Source organism: Hylobates moloch, unplaced genomic scaffold (assembly GCF_009828535.3).
Source record: "Hylobates moloch isolate HMO894 unplaced genomic scaffold, HMol_V3 SCAFFOLD_16, whole genome shotgun sequence".
NCBI lineage: Eukaryota > Metazoa > Chordata > Mammalia > Primates > Hylobatidae > Hylobates > Hylobates moloch.
Window position 1 is genome coordinate 14,381,136 of NW_026652291.1, and position 25,405 is coordinate 14,406,540.

Genomic DNA, 25,405 nt, shown 5'->3' on the forward strand with positions numbered 1-25,405 from the left:
TGGGCAACAAGAGCGAAACTCCGTCTGAAAATAAATAAAGTAAAATTGTAAGCTAATTATTAGTAACAAAAATCAAATCCAGGTAGATCAAATACTTAAATATGAAGTAGGAAATACGAAGGATGATATTAGAAACTTTTATAATAGGAAAGAATATCTCAAGTTGGTGGACACAGGAAGGGGAGCATCACACACCCGGGACCTGCGGTGGGGTGAGGGAAGGGGGAAGGGATAGCATAGGAGATATACCTAATGTAAATGACGAGTTAATGGGTGCAGCACACCAACACGGCACATGTATACATATGTAACAAACCTGCATGTTGTGCACATATACCCTACAACTTGAAGTATAAGAAAAAAAAAAGATGTTAGGCTTATAACCAACTATATCAGTAATGACAATGAATGTAAATGGAATAAAATTGCCCATAAAAAGACAAAAAAAAAAAAGAGAGAATATCTCAAGTTGGGAAAGGTTTCCTAGAGAAGATAAATTTGACATCAAAATTAAGAACTTCTGTCCAAAAGTCACCACAAATAAAATGCAAAAGCATTCCCAAACTGCAAGTAGATATATGAGCATATAACACTGAGACAGGCATGATATTCTGTGTCTATAATCCTAGCATTTTGGAAGGCCAAGACAGGAAGATCACTTGAGGCCAGGAGTTCCAGACCAGCCTGACCAACATGGTAAAACCTCGTCTCTACTAAAAATACCAAACTTGGCCGGGCATGGTGGCACGTGGCTGTAATCCCAGCTACTTGGGAGGGTGAGGCAGGAGGCTTGCTTGAGCCGGGGAGGTTGAGGCTGCAGTAAGTCATGTTCTTGCCCCTGCACTCCAGCCTGAGCAACAAAGCGAGACCCTGTCACAAAAAGAAAAAAACATAAAACTGATATGGAATAATTACCATACAGAACATATAAAGAACTCTTATTAATCAATAAGAAAAAGACCACCCATTCATTAAAAAATGGGAGGAAAGATATAAACAGGCATTTACAGTACAGAAAAAAAAGTTGGTTTATAACTATGAAAAGATTATGCACTGTTAGCTGGGTGTGGTGGTGCACATCTGTGGTCCCAGCTACTTTGGAGGCTGAGGTGGTGAGATGGCTTGAGGCCAGGAGTTTGAGGCTGCGTGAGCTGTGACTGCACGACTGCACTCCAGCCTGGGTGACAGAATGAGACCCTGCCTCAAATAAAAATAAATAAGAAAAAATTCTTGGCCAGGCGCGGTGGCTCACACCTATAATCCCAGCACTTTGGGAGGCCAAGGAGGGTGAATCACAAGGTCAAGAGATCGAGACCATCCTGGCCCACATGGTGAAACCCTGTCTCTACTAAAAATACAAAAATTAGCTGGGCATGGTGGCTTGTGCCTGTAGTCCCAGCTACTCGGGAGGCTGAGGCAGGAAAATGGCTTGAACCCAGGAGGCGGAGGTTGCAGCTTGCTGAGATCACGCGACTGCACTCCAGCCTCCCAACAGAGCAAGACTCTTGTCTAAAAAGAAAAAAGGAAAAGATTCTTCACTTCAAGAGTAATTAAATACATGCAAATTATAACTATAATGAGACACACAGGCCACACTCGTGGGGTTGACAAAAATTAAAATCGACAAGAATGAGGTCAACCGAAACACTATTACTGACTTTTAGTGCAAGGGTTGATTGTTATACACCACTTTGAGGAAAAAAATTCGCAATATCCCATACAGTGGAAACACCTTTAAACCTAGCAATTCCATTCTTAGTTATACACTCTAAAGAGTACATGCAATGTGGGAAAATCATACAATGTAATACTATACAGTGGTGAAAAATAAACTACAGCTACCTGCATCAACACAAACAAAGCTCAAAAACATCATGTTGAGGCCGGGCGCGGTGGCTCATGCCTGTAATCCCAGCACTTTGGGAGGCCAAGGCGGGTGGGTCACCTGAGGTCAGGAGTTCGAGACCAGCCTGACCAATATGGAGAAACCCCCGTCTCTACTAAAAATACAAAATTAGCTGGGCGTGGTGGCACATGCCTGTAATCTCAGCTACTAGGGAGGCCGAGGCAGGAGAATCGCTTGAACCTGGGAGGCAGAGGTTGCGGTGAGCTGAGATTGCACCATTGCACTCCAGCCTGGGCAACAAGAGTGAAATTTCGTCTCAGAAAAAAAAAAAAAAATCATGTTGAATAAAAGTCGCAGAAATATAGCATATTTTTTTTTTAATTTTTTATTTTGTAGTGAAGGGGTCTCCCTATATTGCCCAGGCTGGCCTTGAATTCCTAGGCTTCAGCAACCCTCCTGCCACAGCCTCTCAAAGTCCTGGGATTACAGGTATCAGTCACCATACCTGGCTAGCATATTCTTATATACAGCATTAAAATAGGCTTCTGGGCTTTGCAAAACCAAGCCATATAGTACTTAGAGGCTTAAGGGTATGTGTGTAAAGGAAAACTATAAAGAAAAGCATGAAATCTGTAATTTCCCTAGGGTAGAGACAGGAGAGCACACGACTGGGGAGAAGCACATACAGAAGCTTCTAAGAAACTGACTCTGATCTATTTCTTAACTTGGATCGTAGGGACACAGTTGTTTACTATTCTTTAAGTTGAACATATGGCTTATATGTATATAGATTTCACAATTTTTAAAAACTTAAGAAAAGATAAAAAGTGTGTAGACGATGGCTAAGGACGCAGGAATAGAACTGGGTCCCCTGAGGCTCAAGGCAGAGTCTAGGTGGATTGTCAGGCTTTTGACCCACCGGAGAATGCAAACCAAGAACGTGCTGAGAGCCCAGTCCCTTAACATTTGATTTTGTCTCTCTAGCATTTTTTTTTCTTTCAGATACTGTCTTTCCCCCAACCCAGAAGGGCTGCCAATCATGTGGCCTTACCTGTCCCATCAATAGTGCCATGTGAGTTAGGCCAACTAACCAGAGTATTTCCACTCACCTGGCCTCGGTGGTTACTTAATACAGGGGGTGAGCAGAGGTCCCAAGCGAGTCCAGTCAGAGTCCTCCCTGTGTCTTCTGTTGGAACAACTCAGAATCTAAGAGGATTGCTAGACATAAATGCATTGTGAGCCTAGAGCTCCATGAAAATCGGCCTGAAAACCCATTAAAACCAGTAGAAAGGCAAGCAGAAAGAAGGGCTGGAGAGTCACAGGGAGCAAAGGGGGTGAGAAACAGACAAAGTCCTTATCCTGTCATTTAGGTATCTGGATCCAGCCTTTCCTGCTTCCCAGTTATATAGGCTAATACAATCCCCTTTCTGGATCTTTCTTTTATTTTTTGTTTTATTTTATTTTTTTGGTTTCAGATAGAGTCTCGCTCTGTCACACAGGTGGGAGTGCAGTGGTGTGATCATGGCTCATTGTGACCTCCATGCCTGTGCTCGAGTGATCCTCCCCCTTCAGCCTCTCCAGTAGCTAAGACTACAGGCACATGCCACTACCCCCATGCCTGGCTAATATTTTTGCTGGTTTTTTTTTTTTTTTTTTTGGTAGAGATGGGGTTTCTCCATGTTGCCCAGGCTGGTCTTGAACTCCTCGGCTCAAGCAGTCCACCTGCCTCAGCCTCCCAAAGTGCTGGGATTATAGGTATGAGCCATCGTGCTGGGCCTGGATCTTTCTTAACATCAATTGCAATCAAGTGTCCTAAGTAACTCAGAATTCTGTACCAGGAGCAGGGTTTTGCAAATGACAGGCCCCAATATCTGGAATTCGCTGTGTTGAGGTGGGTGTAAGATGGGGTCCCCCTTCCTTACTCAGGGGTGAGCAACACCTATCAAGTGATGCCAGGTAGCCAAAGCCTCTCCTGTTGAGCCCAGTGAGTCAGACCACATGCTCAATGAGGCTGGAAATTGGTAGGACTTGTTAAAAAAAAAAAAAAAAAAAAAAAAAGCCAGGTGCCTGGGGTGTGCTGCCCCTTCTTCAGCCTTCAGTAAGCTCTGTGAGAAAAAGATGCACTTTAGTCCCAATTGACCTTTCTGAAAGCAGGGAAGGAGAAAAGAAAGCCATGAGTTTCTCTTTCCGCCTGGGGCAAGTAATTCAACTGAGCTGAGAACCAGAAAATCATATTTCAGGATTGCAAAAGTCAGATTCCCTGCCCCAGGCTAGGAGCACAGGTAAAGGCTAGGAGAAGACACAGTGTGAGAGGAGACAGAAACCGGAAGAAGCAGTTTCCCCTGGCTCCCTGCTAGCCACTCCTGCCCTGCGTTCCCTGCCTGGCCAAACCGCAAACAGCCTGAAGGCAAGGGCCAGACAGCCCGGCCTCATCCCTCTGGCCCAGGCCCAGTGTGTTGGGGCGGAGGCCAGAAGGCTGCAGTCTGAAGGAAGACTCAGGGAGAACAGGATATAGAGGGGGCAGGTGTAGAGAGGGCAAGGTCCAGATTCTACAGCATGACTTGACTTGAGTTTCTAGCTCCAGTTGGCAGCTCACAGAGCTATCAGAAAATGGACTAGGGTCCTGGCATGGTGGCTTACGCCTGTAATCCCAGCACTTTGGAAAGCTGGGGCAGGATTGCTTGAGGCCAGGAGTTCAAGACCAGCCTGGGCAACACAGCAAGATCCTGTCTCTACAAAATATTTAAAAATTAGCCAGGCATGGCGGCACATGCCTGTGGTTCTAGCTACTTGGGAGGCTGAGGTGGGAGGATGGCTTGAGATTGGGAGGTTGAGGCTGTAGTGAGCCATACTTGTGCCACTGCATTTCAGCCTGGGTGACAGAGGGAAATTCTATCTAAAAAAAAAAAAAAAAAAAAAGAGTAGCATCAAGGCCTGACTGAGAAGAATGTACATCGGCCAGCTTTGCTTGGATGTGGGCAGCCTATACCACACTGGGGTGGTGCATTTCTGGAATTGCTTATGTGGCAAAGGCCATGGGTGGATGCCAGGCAGTCACGGGGTGGAGTGCAGTGGCTATCTATTTATTTCTGCCCTACAGGGGGTGGAATTATGGCCCCCAAAGAGATAAATCCAAGTCCTAACCCTCCCCCCATACCTGTGAATATGACTTTATTGGAAAATGGGTCTTTGCAGATGCAATGAAGTGAAAGATCTTGAGATGAGATTATTATGGATTAATTGAGTGGACCCTAAAACCAGTAACACATTTTTTTGTGTGTGGTGGAGATGGGGTCTTGCTATATTGCCCAGGCTTGTCTCAAACTCCTGGGCTCAAGCAGTTCTCTCACCTTGGCCTCCCAAAGTGCTGGGATTACAGGCCTGAGCCACCGCACCTGGTCTGACACTTTTTTTTTTTCTTTTTAATGTGTGGGGCATTTGTTTGCAGGGAGGTCACAAGCTCTGTGTCCCTTGTCACAATGACCCCAGATTCCTATTGGGTGTGTTGTAAACAGAGGAGGCATTCTTCGGGCCCCCTGCTCTGAGCACACCCAAACACATGTAATTATAAGAAAAGAAGGCACAGACATGACAGGAGAAACACAGAAGGGGCCATCCTGTGAAGATGGAGGCAGAGATTGGAGTGACGCAGCTACAGGCCCAGAACTCCAAGGATTTCCTGGGGCCACAGAAGCTGCAAGAGGCAAGGAAGGATCGTTTCCTAGAGGCATCAGAGGGAATATAGTCCCCCTAATACATTGACGTAGAACTCCTATCCCCTAGAGCTGTGAGATGAGAGATTTCTGTTGTTTTTAGCCACGAAGTAAGTTGGGATTCGTTGTGGCAGCCCTAAGAAACCATTACGTGCCCAGCAAATTGGGAAAGTGTCCCCCAGTACCCAGTGGGGCTGTCAGTCACTATCTCAGACCTAGGTGACAATCAAAATAGCCCATCCTCCTTAGCACAATGTTTGGGTTGAGGATGGTCACATGACCCCAGCTAGCCAACCAGAGTTATCCTTTGAATTTGTTTTGTTTTGTTTTGTTTTTTTGAGACTGCGTCCTGCTCTGTCACCCAGGCTAGAGTGCAGTGGCAAGATCTTGGCTCACTGCAGCCTCCACCTCCTCGGTTCAAGCAATTCTCCTGACTCACCCTCCTGAGTAGCCCAGGCTCGGTTAATTTTTGTATTTTTAGTAGAGACAGGATTTCACCATGTTGGCCAGGCTGATCTTGAACTCCTGACCTCAGGTGATCTGCCTGCCTTGGTCTCCCAAAGTGCTGGGATTACAGGAGTGAGCCACAGCACCCAGCCTTACCCTTTATACAGCTGTCAGGAAAGAAGTATTTCTTACCTCTGAAATTGCTAGACACAGGGACAATGTGAGCATAGGCTGCCAGTGGTCATTTGTCACCCCACAGAGAGAGCTGGCTCGAGAAGGAAGCCAATAGAGAAGACAGCAGAGACCCAAGAGTAAAAAGAGGCAGGGCTTGATGCTGTCATCCCTGGCCCTACAAGCAACCCTATCTAAACGCAGTTCTATCTCTGGACAAACAACCTTACCTAAAGACAGATCTATCTCTGGGTTTTCTGCCAGTCACTTCCCCTTTTCTGCTCAAATCAATTTGAGACAGGATCGCAGCCATTCCAGAGGGCAGATTCTGCAGCAAGTACATGTTTGAAATGCTTGTTCCCCGGTGCCGTAAAGAAATAGTACTTGAACATAAATTTAATTTCCTCAGCAAGGCCATTTTTAAACTTTCTGCAGAAAGGGTACACTCGCCAGTAGTTTTGCCCCATGAGTATATCGAACAAAGGAAACAGGGTCATTTATAACCTGATGCGTCCACCCTACTGCTGTGTCCAGTTTCCATTGGCTGGAACGGGACCTCACATTCTGTATTTGTCCCGATTGGCTGGCAACTTAGAACCTTTTAAAAGAGGCAAAGGAGAGGAGAACAAAGGAAGGAGGAAGTAACTTGTGGAATGTTGAGAAAGGTAAAAACACCTGCAAATAAGGAAGAGGAACATTAGGCTATGACCTAATGCTTGCTTGGACCAGTATAAGCATGCCAGGGCAAATATTCAGGCTAAATTGTGGGAGCTAAGAACATTAAAGTACATTGATTTCTTTATTATGGATAGCAGATATTTAAGAATGTTAGCACAGGTCTTTGAATAAATTTTGCTTCTAAGAGAAGTTACTATTTATTCCTAATTAGATGGGAAGGAAAGTCTTTGAAGAGGAACCTCGACTTCACTTTTTTACTGATGTCTCAAGTACAGCAGGTAAAAATCTCATCAGAACAAACAACAAAGGCTTCTATGAAACAGGCCGATTTGCTTCTGATTAACCACAGAATCAGAGTGAGTTACAACCAACCCCTGTGTAACAGGACACTTTCCTTGGCCCGGGCAACACGGCCTTCCACCAGCACTTTCTTCAGGCCTCAGAGAACTCGTGGTTGAAAAAAGCCTTGCCATTCACAGAAAGCCTAATCTGCCATGAATTAACAAGCAGCTATGCCCACAGTGGACCTGTTTCCTACCTCCAGCCTGAAGTCCTGCTGAACTGTCAACCCCATAGACCAAATGCAGTAATACAATAAATGTGGAAACCCCAGAGAGAAGAGGAGGCATCAGGGGGAGGGAGGATGGTGCTTCCATTTGCTCAGCTCCTTGATAGCAAATTAGTGAGGAGCAGCTGCTTCCCTTCCAGATGGCTGCGTCTGCTGCTTTTAAAAGTCTGACTATTGGCCGGGCGTGGTGGCACATGCCTGTAATCCCAGCACTTTGGGAGGCCGAGGTGGGTGGATCACAAGGTCAGGAGATCGAAACCATCCTGGCCAATATGGTGAAACCCCGTCTCTACTAAAAATACAAAAATTAGCCCGGCACGATGGCATGCGACTGTAGTCCCAGCTACTCAGGAAGCTGAGGTAGGAAAATCGCTTGAACCCGGGAGGCAGAGGTTGCAGTAAGCTGAGATTGCACCACTGCACTCCAGCCTGGGTGACAGAGTGAGACTCCATCTCAAAAAAAAAAAAAAAGAAGTCTGACTATTAAAGCCAAATGATGCGTTGTTAAAAATTGAAAAAACAGGCTGGGTGCCGTGGCTCATGCGTGTAATCCCAGCACTTTGGCAGGCCAAGGCAGGCGAACTGTTTGAGCCCAGAAGTTCAAGACTAGTCTAGCAACATGGCGAAACCCTGTCTCTACAAAAAATTAGCTGGCTGTGGTGGTGCACACCTGTAGTCCCAGCTATCTGGGAGGCTGAGGTCAGAGGATCATCTAAACCCAGAGGGTTGAGGTTGCAGTGAGCCATGACTGTGCCACTGCACTCCAGCCTGAGGGACAAAGTGAGACCCTGTCTTGAAAAAAATAATCAGAAACAACCTGAAGTGCTGTTACAATGGACCTAAACTTGATGCATTAGGCTCCATGAGTGAGTTTAACGTTTCTGAAAGCATACAGTTCATTCTTTTTTTTTTTTTAAACTGTCTCTACCTCATCTCTCCTAACCTAGCGCGTCAGTATGACAGTTTTCCCAAACAGGGCTGCCCCGTTTCTAAATATTCACAAGTGCCATTTGCCAGGGCCTGCCAGGGCAGTGTTTATTGCTTCAAGATGTGCGCTAATATCAAGTGGCTTTGCAGCATGGGAATATGCTTGGCTGGGCCCCTCCATTTACTGTCAAACTGATACCTTGGAATCCCGCTCTCATAAATGTTCTGTTGTGTGTTCATTACTTGACATTTTTGGAAACACCCAAGTTAGCCCTATAAAAATGGATTGATTCCTCTGTGATGATCCAGGTACTCATGATGCTTCAAGTCTCGTGGCCGTCACTAGTAACTAAGGTGGTATGGGCTGAACAGAGTTCTCCCCGAGCACAGGCAGCAACTCTTGATTGTCTCTGTGGCTCAGGTGCCTGTCTCCTGCTAAGCCTAAGTCCTCCAAAGACAGAGACTGTGTCTTATCTGTCTTTATAGCCCACAAACCCAGAGTAGTGCCAGGTACATAGTGAGTGCCTCTTTGTGGAATGAAATGCAGCCTTAAGAAAAGAAAGAACTAGCCAAGCGCTGTGGCTCACGCCTGTAATCCCAGTACTTTGGGAGGCCGAGGTGGGTGGATCACAAGGTCAGGAGTTCGAGAGCAGCCTGGCCAATATAGTGAAACTTCGTCTCTACTAAAAATACAAAAATTAGCCAGACGTGGGGGCAGGCGCCTATAGTCCCAGCTACTCCTACTCGAGAGGCTGAGGCAGGAGAATCGCTTGAACCCAGGAGGCAGAGGTTGCAGTGAGCCGAGATCAAGCCACTGCACTCCAGCCTGGGCGACAGAGTGAGACTCCATCTCAAAAAAACAAAAAAAAACAACAAAAAAAAAGAAAGAACTTTTTTCTTTTATTATAGTTAAAACACACATAACATTGACCATCTTAATCATTTTAAAGTGTACAATTCAGTAACATTAAATACACTCACAATGTTATGCGATGTCATACTTTTTAATTTAAAAGAAAAAATATCTTTCTTTTTTTTTTTTTTTAGACGGAGTCTTGCTCTGTCACCCAGGCTGGAGTGCAGTGGCGCGATCTCAGCTCACTGCAAGCTCCGCCTCCCAGGTTCACGCCATTCTCCTGCCTCAGCCTCTCCAAGTAGCTGGGACTACAGGCGCCCGCCAGCACGCCCGGCTAATTTTTGTATTTTTAGTAGAGACGGGGTTTCACCGTGGTCTTGATCTCCTGACCTCGTGATCCGCCTGCCTCGGCCTCCCAAAGTGCTGGGATTACAAGCGTGAGCCACCGCGCCCGGCCTCTTTTTTTCTTTTAAAGGTGCAATGGCTCATGCCTGTAATCCCAACACTTTTGGAGGCCAAGGCGGGAGGATTGACTGAGCCCAGAAGTTTGAGACCAGCCTGTGCAACACAGTGGAACCCCATCTCTACAAAAAATTAAAAAATTAGCTGGCCAGGGTGGCACGTACGTGTGTTCCCAGCTACTCAGGAGGCTGAGGTGGGAGCCCAGGAGGTCAAGGCTGAAGTGAGCTGTGGTTGGTGAACCACGGCACTCCAGCCTGGGGAACAGGGCGAGACCCTATCTCAAAAAAAAAAAAAAAAGACTCCTTAATAAAATTACTCTAAATAGGTTAACAGTTTTTTCTAAGAAATTAAAAAAACGAAAGCTATCATACAAAGCCTGATTTCAAGGCAATCTAGACAACAGGTTGTGAATACTGTTCTCCACTAAATACAACTGTTATCACTTCTTAGCTCTTCTGTGATCATCTCCCAGTGCTCAAAACGTATTCATCAAGCAAATGTGTTGGGCACTCTGTTAGATAATGGGAATAAACAGATGAGCAGACATGGCCAGTGCCTGTGAGGTGCTTAAAGACCAGAGAAGAGACAGATGCTTATTTCTAATTCCCCACGCTATCCTGCGAAGCTCTTAAGGGTAGGGGTTTTTGTCATTTTTTTCCCCTGCTCTATCCCCAGTATCCTGAACAGTGCCTGGCACACTATAGGCATTTAAAAAATACTTGATGAATAAATAAATAATGAAAATCTGGCTGGGGAAGTAGGAGAAAGCTTCACTAAAGACATTAGTTGAGTTTGTTCTTGAAATTATTATTATTATTATTTTCGAGATGGAGTCTCACTCTGTCACCCAGGCTGGAGTACAGTGGTGCAATCGCCACCACGTCTGGCTATTTTTGTATTTTTAGTAGAGATGGGGTTTCGCCATGTTGGCTAGGCTGGTCTCGAACTCCTGACCTCAGGTGATCCAACCACCTCGGCCTCCCAACATGCTGAGATTACAGGCGTGAGCCACTGCGCCCAGCCAAAAATATTATTTATTGAAGAAAGAGTTACAGACATCCCCACAGGAGAGGAGGGTCTTCTCAGAAGCTTGGGTACAGAGCAGGTGGCATGATTGGAGGTGGAGTAGGACATGGAAAGAGCCATGCAGTTCACTCTTTTGCCATTTAGAGAGCACTTTCTGTGTGTCGGGCAATGTGCTTAAGCACTGGAGCTGCTAATGAGGAAGAAGCAAGGAAAACTGTGTTGACAACGTCAGGCAGGTATGGTCTGGGAGGCATTGCATGAGCTTCGACAGACAGCTGGAAATCAGCACTAGGAGAAAGGTTGAAGAAGTCTCTGTAGGTGAAAGAGTGAGTGGTTGGCACACTGGGGTAAAGAGGGAGAGGGGCTGGGAAGATAGACAAAGATGCTTGGAAAGGAGCATGTGAATAACGTGAAGGAGTATGAGCTTCATCTAAGAGGCTCAGGAGCACTAAGGGTGGGAGGATCCCCTGAGCAGGCAGCACTTGGTGGAGGATGAATGTGAAGAAGAACATCCCTCAGAGACCCTTTGTCGTAGCTATTTGAGAAGCAATCAAGGCTTTCCCCAAAGTGAGAGAATGAGAGGAAGGGCTGATTTGAGGAACTGGAAGAGGTAGACTCACCAGAACCTGATACCTGACTGAATGTATGAAAAAGGTGCGACGAAAGAAAGGAATCACAAATAATTATCAGGGCCGGGCGGGGTGGTTCATGCCTGTAATCCCAGCACTTTGGGAGGCTGAGGCAGGTGGCTCACCTGAGGACAGAGTTCAAGACCAGCCTGGCCAACATGGTGAAATGCTGTCTCTACTAAAAATACAAATATTAGCCAGGCACGGTGGTAGGTGCCTGTAATCCCTGCTACTCAGGAGGCTGAGGCAGGAGAATGGCTTGGACCCAGGAGGTGGAGGTTGCAGGTTGCAGTGAGCTGAGATGGCGTCATTGCACTCCAGCCTGGGTGACAAGAGTGAAACTCCATCTCAAAAAAAAATAATAATAATAATTATCAGATTTCTTTTTCCTGGGATGGGCAACTAGCTAACTGTGACATTCATGAAAATAAATACAAGAAGAGACTCATGAGGAATTTGGTTTTAGAATGCTAAGTAGGAGGAGCCTGTGAGACAGCCCCAGGCAGAGGTCCATGACAGGGTGGACATTCAGCACCAGAAGTCAGGAAGGACACCTGCCTGGAGGAGGGAGGGCTGCGAGTCATCAGCTTCTGCGTGGCTGAGGACACTAAGTGTATTAGTGAGCGTTCTCTAGATGGGACAGGACTAACATATGAAGGGGAGTTTATTAAGGAGTATTGACTCACACCATCACAAGGTGAATTCCCACAACAGGCCGTCTGCAAGCCGAGGAGCAGGGAAGCCAGTCCAAGTCCCAAAATGTCAAAAGTAGGGAAGCCAACAATGCAACCTTCTGTCTCAGGCCAAAGCCCCGAGAGCCCCTGGCAAACCACTGGTGTAAGTCCAAGAGTCCAAAGCTGAAGAACTTGGAGTCGGATGTTTGAGGGCAGGAAGCATCCAGCACGGGAGAAAGATGAAGACTGAAAGACTCGGCCAGTCTAGCCCTTCCATGTTCCTCTGCCTGCTTTTATCCTAGATGACCTGGCAGCTGATTAGATGGTGCCCACCCAGATTGAGGGCGGGTCTGCCTCTCCCAGTTCACTGACTCAAATGTTAATCTCCTTTTGGCAACACCCTCACAGGAACAAGACTTTACATCCTTCAGTCCAATCCAGTTGACACTCAACATTAAGCCATCACACCGAGGGAGAGGGCAGAAGGCAAGAAGGGCCGTGGGTGGAACACAGAGACAGCCAGGGGATATTTAGGGAGTTAGTGGAACAGGAGGTCTCTTTGAAGGAAATGGAAAAAAATGTCCAGCAAAGTAGGGTGGGAACTTAGAAAGAGGAGCACTGCAGTGAGAAAGAGTCTTCAGGTATGGGAGCACAGTAGTAGCAAAGGTCCAGAAAGACAAGGTCAGATCAAGGTAGAAAAGCCTGGGAAGTCTGGTCAGGGAAACAGAGTGGGTCAGGGAATATGAGTGAAAGGAAATGTACAACTCTGAGGTATATCATTTAGAAGGGAGCTGTTTGCCCTCTAATTCCTCCCCTCTTCCCACTATAGGCAGGAACAGAAGGTGAAGGTGATGTTGAGTCAGTTTTGACTATGCAGAAAAGGGAGCAACAAGATGGAGGAAGCTGGGTTCCTGAATGACCCTGTGGGGCAGAGTTGTTTGCCTGTCCCGGACTGACCATTTACCTCTTAGCTATTATGTGAAAGAGGAAAAATCTTCTACCTTTTTTGAGCAAATGTACTCTGGGATCTTTTTTACAATTCAGCCTGTACCCTAACTAATACAGAGTATCTCCCAAAGGCACAGATAATAATAATTTTAGTAGTAGTAGTATATAATTAAAAAAAAAATTTTTTTTTAACTTTTTAGGTAGACTTTTTAGGGTCTCACTATGTTGCCCAGGCTGGTTTCGAACTCCTGAGCTCAAGCAATCCTCCTGCCTTGGCCTCACAAAGTGCTGGGATTACAGGCATGAGCCACCGTGTGTGGCCCCACTGATAGGAATATTTCTTGAAAGTATAAACCAAAAGTAAAATTCTAAGCCCTTCAACCAATTGAATGGACCCCCTTTCAGCCAACAGCATTCCAAAGAAACCTGAAAAACTAGTCTAGGCCATGATGGGAGGGGAATGGCTAAACATGCCTCATTATACCCCCTCCACTTGGGAGTTTAGACACAACTGACCAGCATTAACATTAAAACAGAGATCTTAAGACAGACAAAAGAGCCATAAGATACCAAATTCCAACGTGACTCTATCAAATGACAGATAAAGAAGGAAATCAAAATATCTTACCCCCAAATGTTTCTTTTCTTTTTTTTTTTGAGACGGAGTCTCGCTCAGTGGCCCAGGCTGGAGTGCAGTGGTGCGATCTTGGCTCACTGCAAGCTCCGCCTTCTGGGTTCACGCCATTCTCCTGCCTCAGCCTCCCGAGTAGCTGGGACTATAGGCGCCCACCACTACTCCTGGCTACTTTTGTATTTTTAGTAGAGACGGGGTTTCACCGTGTTAGCCAGGATGGTCTTGATCTCCTGACCTCGTGATCCGCCCGTCTCGGCCTCCCAAAGTGCTGGGATTACAGGCGTGAGCCACCGTGCCCGGCCTCCCCAAATATGTTTCTTCACCATATTTTGAAACTGCTTTTTGCATCTGTAAAGAATCTATTAACTAGCTCTTTCCCCTTCCAGGTCCTCCCACCCTAAGAGAGTAATGAAGAGTCTGGCACCTTTTAAGGCCTGATAAGAGAGATTTACCTGTAATCCCAGCACTTCAAGAGGCCGAGACAGGTGGATCACTTGAGGTCAGGAGTTCGAGACCAGCGTGGCCAACATGGTGAAACCCTGTCTCTACTAAAAATCTAAAAATACAAAAATTAGCCAGGCGTGGTGTGGGGGTGGTGCCTGTAATCCCAGCTACTCAGGAAGCTGAAGGAGGTGAATCGCTTGAACCCAGGAGGTGGAGGGTGCAGTGAACTGAGATCATCCCACTGTACTCCAGCCTGGGCAACGGAGTGAGACTCCATCTAAAAAAAAAAAAAAAAAAGGGTGGGGGGAGAATTTACCATCCATTCTCTCTGAAGCCTGCTACCTGGAAGCTTCATCTACATAACAAGAACCTTGGCCCTTGGCTTCCACAACCCCTTTCATCTTAAATCCAAGCATTTCTTCCTGCTAACATCAACTTTAGGCAAAGCTTAACTAATTTAACTAATTACCAATTGGGAAATCTTTGAATCTACTTATCACCTGAACACCTCAATTCTGGACTGAATCAATCAAACCAATGTGTACCTCACATGTATTGGTTGATGTCTATGTCTTCCTAAACTGCATAAAACCAAGCTGTATCCCAACCATCTTAGGCACATGTAACATTCCTAGTCACAGGATGAGATAGGAGGTAGGCACAAGATACAGGTCACAAAGACCCTGCTGATAAAACACTTTGTGGTAAAGAAACCAGCCAAAACCAAGATAGCAATGAAAGTGACCTCCGGTCGTCCTCGCTGCTTATTATACACTAACCATAATGTATTATCATGCAAAAGACACTCCCACCAGCACCACGACAGTTTACAAATGCCATGGCAAAGTCTGGAAATTACCCTATATTGTGTAAAGAGGAGAGAAACTCTCAGTTCCAGGAATTGCCCACCCCTTTCCTGGAACACTCATGAATAATCCATCCCTTGTTTAGCATATAATCAATAAACAACCGTAAGTATACTCAGTCGAGCAGCCCATGCCACTCCTCTACCTATGGAGTAGTGTTTTTTTTTTTTTTTTTGAGACAGAGTCTCGCTCTGTCCCCAGGCTGGAGTGCAGTGGGGCGATTTCGGCTCACTGCAACCTTGGCCTCCCGGGTTCAAGCGATCCTCCTGCCTCAGCCTCCCAAGTAGCTGGGATTACAGGCGCATACCACCACACCCAGCTAATTTTTGTATTTTTAGTAGAGATGGTGTTTCACTATGTTGGCCAGGATGGTCTTGATCTCCTAACCTTGTGATCTGTCTGCCTTGGCCTCCCAAAGTGCTGGGATTACAGGCATGAGCCACTATGCCCGGCCTATTCCTTTACTTTCTTAATAAACTTGCTTTCACTTCCACTTTACTATGAACTTGCCCCTAGTTTCTTCTTGCACAAGGTCCAAGAACCCTCTCGGGGTCTGGTTTAGGGCCCCTTTTTGGTAACAGAAGTATTCTGGATTGAGATCATACTTTCAGTCACTATGCTTTTCAAAGCATAACTTTTTACAATTCCACACAGTCAAAAAGACACAGCTTGGTCTTCCAGAGAGCTGTGCCTGAATGTGAACCTCAACATTACTGAAGGACCAAGGGCAGTCATTTAGTTTCTCTACAATTCTGTTTCCTCCAAGACAACATGAGGAGATCCAAATTACAGACTTCATGCAGCTTCTGGAAGGATAAAACAAATTCAAGTCTGTTTAAGAAATGCTTTGAAAGCTGTAACATGTGGCATAAATGAAATATTGCCTTAAGGCAGGTTGGAAAATCCTAAAACCCAAAATAAGAAAATAAACTCTTTTTTTAAATGCAAATACCCTCTAGCAACTTGGCAGATCGCCTGGAAAGGCTGAGAAATCTGTCAAGGAGAGGGTTAGTTTTGTGCATCTGTCATGCTCCACTGAAAAAGGGAGATATTAATTGAAATTAATAGAAAGAGCATATATATACCTGTGCACTTGGACGAGAATCATTATTATCAAACCAGGAGGAGCAGCAATCTGCATTGCCCACAGGAACCACACAGAAGTTTTGGGGTGAGTCAAGGAATGCAAAGCTCATAGTGTAGGAGAGGTAGGGACTTCGGCAAACGAGCAGCTCCAGCGCCAGCCGCCCTGCGGAAACGTGAGCCCATTCTTTCACAACGCATGAAATTTCCCAAATTTCCAAGAGTCTTCACGCTTACAAATAAAACATGTCAGGGGCCCACCAATTGGCCTCCTGGGATCCAGCCCTCAGCTGGAAGTGACATCTGACTCTTTTAAGATGCTTCCTGGCCAGGTGTGGTGGCTCACGCCTATAATCCCAGCACTTTGGGAGGCCAGGCCAGGTGGATGGCTTGAGCTCAGCCTGGCAACACGGCAAAACCCTGTCTCTGCTAAAACTACAAAAATTAGCCAGACCTGGTGGCACGTGCCTGTAGTCCTTGCTACTTGGGAGGCTGAGGCAGGAGAATAGCTTGAACCCAGGAGACGGAGGTTGCAGTGAGCTGAGATCACACCACTGCACTCCAGCCTGGGTGACACAGCGAGAACACAGCGAGACTCCGTCTCAAAATGAAGGGGAAAAAAAAAGGTGCTTCCTCATAATTATGTACAAGCCACAGTTTGGCCTTCTTTCAGTTAACTCCACCCTGCCCTGCCCTTCCCACCCATCACCTCCTTCCCCTTCCTGCTTCCTCAGCTTCACTCTACCCCTCCAGCGAAGCCAGCTTTCCTTCTTCCTACTTTCAGCCTCTCCTTTCCTTCTTTTTAGCTCATACTCAGTTACCTTTAAAGCACAAAGCAGCTCTCCTCCCCTGCGTGCCAATCAATGCCAACATTCTTCCTGCCAACATAATCTCAACCTGCTGCCCTCCTCCAGCACTGGGATAATTTCTGCAATTTAGTGTGGTTCTCATGAAGGAAGGTGGGTTATAGCTAGCTCGATCTCCCGTAGTAAAAGAGGACAGAGGGGAAGTACAGATAATCCTAGAGAAGAGACCCCCACAAAGTTACTTGGCTCTGCCTTTATCCTTGGGTGGGTACACAGGTCCAAAGCACACCACTGCAGTCCCCTGTGCCATGTTGGTGTTGATGCTCCCAGAGGAGGCTGAGATGAGCTAACCAGTGGCCTGGAGAAAGACTTGGTGAGGATTTACAGAATTCTGCCTCCAGCCAACGCGGGGGTGATCAGCCTGGCCGCTACATCACAGCCATCATTCACTCCTCAAAACAGGGAGGGACCTTTGGGCCCTGCAGGTATCCACAAAGCTCTGGCCAGTGTGCCTGCGGCAGCCCAGAACCCCTTCCCCAACTGGCACCTCGATTAGCCTTGTCACCTCACCCCCAGCAAGCCTGTGGCTCAAAGGCAGTTTCAGTTTTACTTTCTTTGCCTTCGCGTGACCTGGGAGTTCTCAAGGGCAGTGACAAGGACTGAAAGGGCCTTGCAGGAGAGAGAACAGAGGAGAAACACTACCAATACCTGATGTGTTATGTCCGTCCTCAGGTGCTATCTGGCTTGAGCCAAGCCTTGACTTTTCAAGGAGAGGAATAGTTGGGCCTCAGTGGAGAATTCCAGGGAATTTTCTGCTTTGCTCACTGGTTTTGCCCTGCCTTGGGCTCCTTAGGTGGGGCGGGGCAAGGTGGATGGTGCCTGGGGCGGAGGGAGGGACTGTGCTCTGCTCTGTTCCCTTCTGACTTACTGTTTGTTTGGGGCGTCTGGACGAGGGCTACAAACAGTTCTTCTCTGTTTCCATGGCCTTGCAGAATGTGTGCTTCCCTCAAAAGGGCATAAAGGCCCCCTTTCTTCTGCTCGCCCGCGCCATGGGGGGTTGTTCTGCAGGGCTCCGGTCTACAAGCTGGGGCCAGCCCCAAGCGCTGACTGTGGCAGCTCCATCCGCTCCCACAGCCTGAGCTCACGTGGCCCATGCAGCAGCGTGGTCTCCGGCAGCCAGCCCGCCCCAGTTCTTAAAGCTGCAGAGCTGCCGGCAGCTGGCTGGACCCTGCAAGCCCAGTTCTCCCTGCAAGAGTTAACCTGCTCTCCCCGGCTCAACGGAGGGGTAATTTTGAAAAATCCTGATGCCTGGGTGACAGCCCCAGAAATGCAGATGTAATTGATCTAGGGGTGTATGGCCTGGGCACTAAGGATTTTTGAAATCCCTCAAGTGATTCCAATGTGCAGCCGATCTGGCGAATCGCCATCTGTGCTCTTCAAACTTCAGTGTGCACTGGGATCACTAGGGGATCCTGTGAAAGTGCAGGCTTGATCCAGAAGATCTGGAGTCAGGCAGAGATTCTGCATTTCTAAAAAGCTCCCACAAGATGCAGCTGCTGGTCCGTGGGACACGCTGTGAATAGCAAGGGTGATGTTTTGAGCTTGGATCTGCATTCTGCCACCCACATTTAGAGGTCTTGGTAAGTTTCTAGGCCTGTTTCCTCCTCACTTATCTTGCTTGGCTGCTCTGACGATCGACTAAGATAATAAGCATTACGCACTAGAACAGTATCAGCACTTAGAAAGTGCTCAAAAGATGGTGACTATGACCATGATTTTCTCCTGATCTGTTTTTCCCCTACTGCAAAGTTATCAGGACTTACCTTTGGACCCCGTACAATTGACCCTTGGACAACGTGGAGCACCAAACCTCATGCAGTTGAAAATTCATGTATAACTTTTGCTGTTGTTGTTATTTTGAGACAGAGTCTTGCTCTGTCACCCAGGCTGGAGTGCAGTGGCGCAATCTCTGTTCGCTGCAACCTCTGCCTCCCAGGTTCAAGCGATTCTTCTGCCTCAGCCTCCCCAGTAGCTGGGACTACAGGTGTGCGCCACCACGCCCAGCTAATTTTTGTATTTTTAGTAGAGACGGGGTTTCACCATGCTGGCCGGGCTGGTCTCGAAACCCTGCCCTTGTGATCCGCCTGCCTCAGCCTCCCAAAGTGCTGGGATTACAGGCATGAGCCATCTCACCCAGCCTATTTTTTTTTTTTTTCCTAGATGGAGTCTCACTCTGTTGCCCAGGCTGGGAGCAGTGGTGCGATCTTGGCTCACTGCAATCTCCGCCTCCTGGGTTCACGCCATTCTGCTTCAGCCTCCTGAGTGCCACCACACCCGGCTAATTTTTTGTATTTTTAGTAGAAACGGGGTTTCACCATGTTAGCCAGGATGGTCTCGATCTCCTGACCTCGTGATCCGCCCGCCTCGGCCTCCCAAAGTGCTGGGATTACAGGCGTGAGCCACCGCTCCTGGCCTATTTTTTTTAAATTCGTTTATTTTGGTTTTGGTTTTTTGTTTTTGCTTCTTTTTCTCTTTTGTTATCATGCATCTTGTTCTTTTTTTTTTTTTTTTTGGAAGTGTTCAATAATGTTGGAGTGAGTGAGTGAATGAATGAATAAATGAACAGGTTAAAGTGAAAAGTGAAAGATCTCTTTTATTATAGAATCAAAAACCCCATGTCATGCAGCCTCACCCACCCAGGGTGCCATCTCTGACCTGCTGGACCCTCAGGCATCGCTCTGTGAAGGTCCATAATGACCACAGCTACCCATCATGTGTGTTCTCCAGTCCCAGCTTTCCTGCAGAGCCCTGCTGTCTAAGTTGCTCTGTTTGGTGTCATGGTGTCATGTTTCCAGAGAATGAAATAGAATTGATCAAAAGGTAGTTGTTAAACTGAGGCCAGGCTCGCAAAGGAGAGAGATCCCATCTGTTATGTTAAACTTTTTTTTTTTGAGACGGAGTTTCGCTCTTGTTGCCCAGGCTGGAATGCAATGGTGCGATGTCGGCTCACCGCAACCTTCGCCTCCTGGGTTCAAATGATTCTCCTGCCTCAGCCTCCCGAGTAGCTAACAGGCATGTGCCACCACACTCAGCTAATTTTGTAATTTTTTTTTTTTTTTTTAGTAGAGACGGGGTTTATCCGTGTTGGTCAGGCTGGTCTCGAACTCCCGACCTCAGTGATCCACCTGCTTCAGCCTCCCAAAGTGCTGGGATTACAGGTGTGAGCCACCGTGCCAAGCCATGTTAAGCTTTATTAGACAAGAGCCAAAAGATGGAAACAACTTGTGTCTATCAACAGATGAGTAGGTAAACAACATGTGATACATACATACAGTGGAATACAATTCAGCCACAAAAAGGAATGAAATTCCTATACATGCTACAACATGGATGAAACTCGAAGGCTGTATGGTCTGAATGTTTGTATTCCTCCAAAATGCATACATTGACATTTATATGTTGAGCCCTAATGATGGCATTGAGGCCCCAAAGAACTGCCTTGTTTCTTCCACCTTGTGAGGACACAGCCAGAAGGCACCATCTATGAATCAGAAAGTAGGCCCTCGCTAAGATCTGAGAGTGATAGCCTAGTAAGTTTTTAAAAATATAAATAAAGGCTGGGCGCAGTGACTCACGCCTGTAATCCCAGCACTTTGGGAGGCCAAGGTGGGTGGATCACAAGGTCAGGAGACTGAGACCATCCTGGCCAACATGGTGAAACCCCGTCTCTACTAAAAATACAAAAATTAGCTGGGCGTGGTAGTGTGCGCTTGTAATCCCAGCTACTTGGGAGGATGAGGCAGGAAAATTGCTTGAACCCAGAAGGCAGAGTTTGCAGTGAGCCGAGATGGTGCCACTGCACTCCAGCCTGGCCACGGAGTGAGACTCCGTCTCAAAAAAAAAAATACACACACACACACACACACACACACACACACACACACACATAAAATAAAAAGAAAATGAGCCCTCGCCAAACGTATTATCTACTAGCACCTTGATCCTGGACTTCTCAATCTCCAGAACAGTGAGAAATAAATTTCTGTTGTTTATAAGCCACCCTATTAATGGTATTTTGTTCTAGCAGCCTTAACAGACTGAGACAAAAACGTTAAGCCAAGTGAAATCAGCCAGACACACAAAAAAATATTGTACGATCTCACTTACATGAAGTACCTGGAGTTAGGCAAATTCATAGAGACAAAAGTAGAACAGCAGTTACCAAGGGCTGGCAGAAGGAGAACGAGGAGTTACTGTTTAACAACTACAGAGTTTCTGTTCGAAATGAAGAAGTTCTGGAGATGGATAGTGATGATGGTGGCATACCATTGTGAATGTACTTAATGCCACCAAATTTTACACTTAAAAATCATTGAATTTTATGTTATGCATATTTTACTACAATGAAAAAATTTGATTAGAAACCCAAACTACTGGCCGGGCACAGTGGCTCACACCTGTAATCTCAAAACTTTGGGAGGTTGAGGCAGGCAGATCGCTTGAGGTCAGATCAGGAGTTTGAGACCAGCCTGGCCAACATGGAGAACCCTCGTCTCTACTAAAAATACAAAAATAATCCGGGCATGGTGGCAGGCGCCTGTAGTCCCAGCTACTAGGGAGGCTGAGGCATGAGAATCTCTTGAACCCTGGAGGCGGAGGTTGCAGTGAACTGAGATTGCGCCACTGCACTCAAGCCTGGGTGACAGAGTGAGACTGTCTCCAAAAAAAAAGAAAAAGAAAGAAAGAAAGAAAAACCAAGCAGAGCTCGGCGGATTCCTTGAAACCAAGCCCTAGCTTTTCCTTTTCCATTTTCTCTTAAGGCTTAAAGATGAGATGCAGAGCCTCAGAAGGTTAAACTGTGTGTATGGCCAGAGGTGCAAAGAATGCCAAATATTAATATTTACAGTTGGTTTTTTCAGTGGGTGAGATCCAGGCAAAATTGCTCAGGAAGAGAAATATAATATTCAGCTGGTGTCACAGTGTACTTGGGAAGGGAAGCAATTGCTTGTGTCAAAAGAATGTAGAAGTATAATCAAGCTATTGTTTGCAGTTGCTTAGCTAAAATGAGGCCCCCTCCAGGGGAAAAAAAAAAAAAAGAAATTAAACCTAGGTAACTATTGTATGCCAAGTAATCGTAGCTATTTAAAAGTTCAAAAAGAGAAGGCAATTGAAGGGATTCAGTGAGCCGATAGAAACAGGAACTCAGGATGTTTTTCCCAAAGAGGTTCCTCGGTCGGCTCTGACAATGGGGAATATTATGGACTGAATGTTTATATCCCCTCCAAATTCCTGTGTTGAAGCTCTAACCCACAATGTGATGGGTTCTGGAGATGGGCTTTTGGGAGGTAGTTAGGGTTACATGAGCTCATGAGCGTGAGGCCCTGGTCTGATGGGATCAGTACCTTTAGAGACCCCAGAGAGCTTCCTTTCTCTCCTTCTCTGCCCTGTGAGCACACAGTGATAAGGTGGCCATCTGGGAGCCAGGAAGAGGAACCTCATCAGAACCCAACCACCATATGTTCTGACCCACTTCTGCCTCAGGGAATTACCGCTGTGTTCCCTGCAGCCTGCAGCCACTAACTACCGCTGATGAAAATGTTGATCTCGGACCAAAGCCTGGGGCAGGGAGGGTTTCCTGTGACCTCCTCATAAATCATACTGTCTTCATGGTGCCTGGTGGCACCCAGCCAGCCACTCTCCTCAACAGTGCCAGGCCCTCACTACCTTTCTTGAAATGTGAAGCAACTTGTCCCCAGTCCTAGGAACACAGCGGCTCTTGAGTCCACGCTGCTGTTGGAGCAGAGGAAAGTCATGGCCCCTGTTGGAATGGAGCCCACCCAACAGGGAGACTCCAGAAGCACAACTAGGCTTCAGTGCAAGGGTTCCAGGGTTTGCAGAGTTTTCAAAAGTATATTTCTCAGCCACAAATAATACCATTGTCACGGCAGCGCTTCCTGTTTTGCACAAATCAGTCATAATAAAAACAGAAAGAGGCATGAGGCCCGCATTCATTGTGTCTTTTCAGTTGTTTGGGAAATGATGAATTCTAGGGGTGGTTTAGAGACAGGCAAAGACCCATGAAAGGCAAGGAGCAGCCAGCTTTCCTTCCCACACCTCCTGTTCCTATACCGTGGGCCTGGGGCATCACAATCCATTTCCTGACAGGTCCTTGCTCTCTGGTCCCTTTCCTCATCCTCCACACTGCTTCTAGACCAATCGTCCCCAATATTTTGGTTACATCATTTATTTGCTCAAGATCCTTCAAGGGGCTGGGAACGGTGGCTCATGCCTGTAATCCCAGCACTTTGGGAAGCCGAGGTGGGTAGATCCCCTGAGGTCAGGAGTTCAAGACCAGCCTGGCCAACATGGTGAAACCTCATCTCTACTGAAAATACAAAAATTAGCTGGGCATGGTGGCACCCGCTTGTAGTCCCAACTACTAGGGAGGCTGAGGCAGGAGGATCCCTTGAACCTGAGAGGTGAAGTTGCAGTGAGCCAAGATCATGCCACTGCACTCCAGCCTGGGCGACAGAGCAAAACTCTGTCACACACACACACACACACTCTTTAAGGGCCTTTCCAGTGACCACAGAGTCAAGTCTAAAGACTTAGACGGCCCTCCTCTAGGGACTATGAACTTATCAACACAGACTCTGCTCCAAGGGCTGAAACTAGGGTGAAACTCGTGCAAAGTTTAAGGGAGCACCAAACAACTCAGTAACCAATATGAGTGCTAATTTTTTTAAAATCAAAGTTAACACAAAAATTCCACGATGAACACAATACCAAAATTTTAAACGAGGACAGGGACTGACCCTACACTTGTACGCTCGACTCCCACCTGGCCCTATTGCTTCCTCACTGAGCTAATCAGCCAATCGACTCGTTTCCAGAACCACAAAGACACTTCCACCTGCACACATTTGCTCCTACTGCCTTCACCCCGGCACCCCACAGAAGACCAGCCCCGCTCCTCTGCTCACGAGAGCCTTTTTCTCTTCCCGCTCTCATCTGCGTCACAAACCCTTCCCTTTGCTCTCGCTTCTCTGAGCTCCTCTCATTCTTATTGCCTTTCAAGGGCTTCAGGCTTCCTTGGCAGCAGCACCCGGCAAGCACAAAGCTCACTCCCTGATCTCCTTTACATCTTTGCTCCAAGGCCGCATCCTCAGTGAGGCCTGGCCTGGCACCCTCCATAAAGTAGCTCCCTGTCTTGTGTCTCCCACCCCCGCCAGCTCCTCATCCCTCTGGACCTGCTTTAGTTTTCGCAGCACTTATCGCCATCTGATATACCATTCCATTGTTTTCTCTCTAGCTATTCTCCGTCTCCCTGCGCTGGAATCTAAGCTTCACAAGAGCAGGTCTTCATGTCTGCCTGTTCATGGCTAAGTTCCAGAGCCTCCAACAGAGCCTGACACATGGCACAGAGTCAGTAAACACGTGTCAAACAGAATCTCTTCATACTCACTCTTAGCTGTAATCTCAATATATCAAGCAGATAAATGAAGGGTTTTTGTTTTTTTATTTTTTGGGGGATGGAATCTCGCTCTGTTGCCCAGGCTGGAGTGCAGTGGCGCAATCTCAGCTCACTGCAACCTCTGCCTCCTGGGTTCAAGCGATTCTCCTGTCTTAGCCTCCCAAGTAGCTGCGATTACAGGTGTGAGCCCCCACCCTGGCTAATTTTTGTATTTTTAGTAGAGACGGGGTTTCACCATGTTGGCCAGGCTGGTCTCGAACTCCTGACCTCAGATGATCCACCCGCCTCAGCTTGCCAAAGTGCTGGGATTACAGGTGTGAGCCACCACACCTAGCCAAATGAAGGGTTTTTAGTTAGTATGAAATAAGACATGAGAACATATAAGAACATTATATGTTCAAATGTATATGATTACTTGGAAAGGCAGCCAAATGAAATGTTTTAGCTCGCTTGTACATAAACATTTGAAAATTCATGCTATGGACACTTGTGGACATCAGGCACCATCTCCTAGCATCCTCATTTCACTCTAAATTTGCATTTTTCTTTGCACAAACTCAAGAGAATCTTGATTCACTCAGATAAGCAACTGCAAATTGTAACTGTTTAAAAACCAAAACTTTAAATGGGTGAATTGTACGGCATGTGGATTATATCTCAATAAAGCTGTCAAAAAATAGTTTCTCTCCAACTTTTATCTGGGTGAATCGAGATTTTCCTTTACTAAACAGAGAGGGAAGCAGACACTTCATTACAGCCTGGACAAAAATCTATTAACCTGAAACAGAACTTAATGTGTTGATGATCTCCACTGTTTTGAAATTTCACCTTCAATACATTCATAAGTGAGGTTTTTTTTTTTTTTGAGACAGAGTCTCGCTTTGTTGCCCAGGCTGGAGTGCAGTGGCGCAATCTGGGCTCACTGCAACCTCCACTTCCCGGGTTCAAGGGATTCTCATGCCTCAGCCTCCCGAGTAGCTGGGATTACAGGTGCACATCAATCACCATGCCTGGCTAATTTTTGTATTTTTAGTAGAGACAGGGTTTCACTATGTTGGCCAGGCTGGTCTCAAACTTCTGACCTCAGATGATCTGCCCGCCTCGGCCTCCCAAAGGGCTGAGATTATAGGCATGAGCTACTGTGCCTGGCCAA

At 46.7% G+C, this 25,405-nt stretch overlaps 1 protein-coding gene and 1 non-coding gene across 8 annotated transcripts in view; both read right to left on the minus strand.

Moving 5' to 3' along the window:
* The window catches only part of DGLUCY (D-glutamate cyclase), a 157,389-nt gene that overhangs the window by 91,662 nt on the left and 40,322 nt on the right, over nucleotides 1-25,405 (minus strand). The window contains exon 1 of one of the 7 annotated variants that reach the window (XM_032134608.2): nucleotides 17,707-17,915. The exons of 2 other annotated variants lie outside the window; for them this stretch is intronic. The gene's annotated coding sequence lies outside the window, so the exon portion shown is untranslated. Of the gene's footprint in view, nucleotides 1-2,955; nucleotides 2,975-17,486; nucleotides 17,673-17,706; nucleotides 17,916-25,405 lie in introns of those variants that run through there. 4 more of the 7 variants (XM_032134611.2, XM_058429867.1, XM_032134609.2 and 1 more) reach the window with 4 other exon arrangements.
* Nucleotides 5,272-5,400, minus strand: LOC116456476 (small nucleolar RNA SNORA11). Its single transcript, XR_004244704.1, has one exon. It is a non-coding gene; the product is annotated as a small nucleolar RNA SNORA11 (small nucleolar RNA).